Below are 2,937 nucleotides of genomic sequence, written 5' to 3' on the forward strand. Positions count from 1 at the left end.
TTCATTTCTTATATGTATTAATTGAGCATCATCCACTAATAAGCTAATGGTGGCTTTAGCTTGTCTATTCTTATTATCCCATGTCTGATTATCTTGATCTGGTCTTGATGTAACAATTACTTCCCATAGACCATCCTTAGATAACAACATCTCTACTTTGAATTTCCATAACTGATAATTTTCACTATTCAGTTTAGCTACTGTACATTTCAGTTCTGTGTTACTCATCATCTTTATATAGTCTTACTTGTTTAGAGAGTTGTTCTGAAGATATTCTCCTGTATGTCAAGCTCCTGGGATCATGAATTCCTCTGTCACTCTGTATTTATTTCCTTCTGTTTACAGAGCTTATCTGTGTGCTCCATTATCTGGGGTTATAAACCAGAATCCTTCTGCCTTGTAGTGCAGACCTGTAGTGTCCGGGGTGCCTGGGCCCATAACCTGTTGCAGAGTGCGTCTTCTTGCAGTCACCGCTGTAGTTACGAGAGCTTCAATCAGCAAGATATCTTGAGTAAACAGTATTTACTTCATACTGGATAAACATGAGATACAATTCAGTGTCACATAATCCGTGCACTGAGGCATATACATTCATGAAGAAAAAAGAATGAATAATCAGGAAGTAAGAAAAACAACCAACAATTGAGAGCTTCCCTCCCCACATTACAGCAAGTATATAACTTTACACACTATCGCCATCTGCTGTCTGGTTAGTGTAAAGTCCTCCTTTCACTTATAATAAGTCCTAATCTGTTGCATATGCCAACAAGCACGAGAGGTTCAGTACTACCAGTGCTGTTTGATTCCCTCACCTCTTCTATTCTTGTCCTGTGTTTGCATTTGGGGCTATTTATGCCCATACTTTTTGTGTAAGTTATTGTTTAATAAAGATTATTTGTATATTTTATTATAATTATTCTGACTCAGTTTATTATATTTTTCTGTGTGAGCTCTTGCTCCTTTTTGCTCTTTATAGGATAATATGATTTTCAGGAAGTTGCTCTAGTCGTTCTCATGCGTGGGGACTACATATGTTAATGTGTTTCCGATATGTCAGTTCTTGTTAACTAAGATTTGACATTGTGCAGATTTGAATCTGCTGCAAATCTGCACTGAAAAAATAAGCAGCATGTGCATGAGACTTCAGGGATCTATCTCATTCACTTTGCTTGTACTGTAAAACCTTGCGTATTTTCAGTGTGCACATAGCCTTACAGTTAATTGGGGAGAGTCACAGACTGAATTATTTATATTATTGGGTGGCAGGGTTTATAGGTAATGGTTGGCACAGCGCTGCTTATTACTTTATATATTTTAATGGTGGGGTACATATCTGTATTCAGGGGGGGAGACATGTATGTGTACAATGTATGTGACCTTGTTATTTTCAGAGTCAATGTAAGGCAGTCATTTAGGAGCGCTGAGGAGGCAGCCCCAGGGATAAGGGAAGTGCCAGGAACCGCCGAAGCTCCAGCCGAAAACCTCCAAAGGAGGATAGATACAGTGTTAAAGGTAGAAATCGGTCACAGGAGCGCTGAAAGGAGACACTGACACTGGATAAAGTTTAGCTACAGCGCGTTTCAACGGACATGCCGTCTTCATCAGGTGGGAGTTTCATCCCCCCTGATGAAGACAGCATGTCCATTGAAAAGTGTTGTGGCTAAACTTTATCCAGTGTCAGTGTCTCTTTTCAGCGCTCCTGTGACCGATTTCTACCTTTAACTTTGTTATTTTCAGGGCTGTGATGATCATCGTGACAAAAAGAGTCGTGGCTGGGAGATATCGACATGAAGGTCTGACCAGATGGAGAAGATACTAATCAGACGAGAAGTCAGTGGTAAGTTCCTGGATGTAAATATTATTCTGTATCTGCATTTTGTGACTTGGAGTAATAATGTTATCTGAAAAATCCTTTATTCTACATTCTCACGTTTATGTGAAACGTCTGTGTGTTTCCAAATTTTTTTTTATCAGACGGCACACGGACTCGTAGAGTATTATAGGTCCATTCACATATCCATGAAAATTATGGATCTGAGAATTAGATCCGTGAGGATCAGATAATATCCTCTTCTGATCCGATTTTGAGGATCAGAATAGGACATACTCAATGCGTTTGTAAAAGCGCACAGCACACTGACACTTTACATGGATGCAGGAATGCAGCCATATATATGTATACCACAGTCCTTTAGTATATAGTGTACTCACTTATTATGTATAGCACTGTCCCTTAGTATATAGTGTACTCACTTTTTATATACAGCAGTCCCTTACTATATAGTGTACTCACTTATTATGTATAGCACCATCCTTACATAGTTTTCTCTTTTATTAACCCCTTTCTGACATGTGCTGCAATAGTATGCACAGGTTGGATTCCCCATTTGGTGCAGGCTCCAGCGCTGAGCCTGCACCTATCCAGGCACATGACAGCTGATCTATGCAGCTGACATGTGCCCACAACAGCCACAGGTGAAATCACAATCCACCAGCGGCTGTTAACTAGTTAAATCTCTGACAGCGGCATTTAACTTGCGCTTACAGGAAGCACATCACTAATTCTGCCCATCGGTGACCCCGTCACATGATCACGGGTCACCGATGGATCGTAATGACAACCAGAGGTCTGCAACAGACCTCTGTGGTTGTCATTTCCATGGGGCAGCACTCATAGCAAGTGAGCATTTCTACTACACACAGATAATCTGATCATGGTCAATGTATAGCAGAAGCGATTAATGTACTGCAGCTTCTAAAAATGTTTTATAAATATTTAAAAAATCACCCCTTTTCGTCCCATTCAAAATAAAATAATAACAAAAATCAAATATACACATATTTTGTATCACCACATTCAGAATCGCCCAATCAATATGAAAATAGAATTAACCGGATCGCTAAACGGCGTAATGCGAAAAAAATGCAAAACACCAG

This window comes from Ranitomeya variabilis, chromosome 6, assembly GCF_051348905.1.
Source record: "Ranitomeya variabilis isolate aRanVar5 chromosome 6, aRanVar5.hap1, whole genome shotgun sequence".
In the NCBI taxonomy this organism is placed as follows: domain Eukaryota; kingdom Metazoa; phylum Chordata; class Amphibia; order Anura; family Dendrobatidae; genus Ranitomeya; species Ranitomeya variabilis.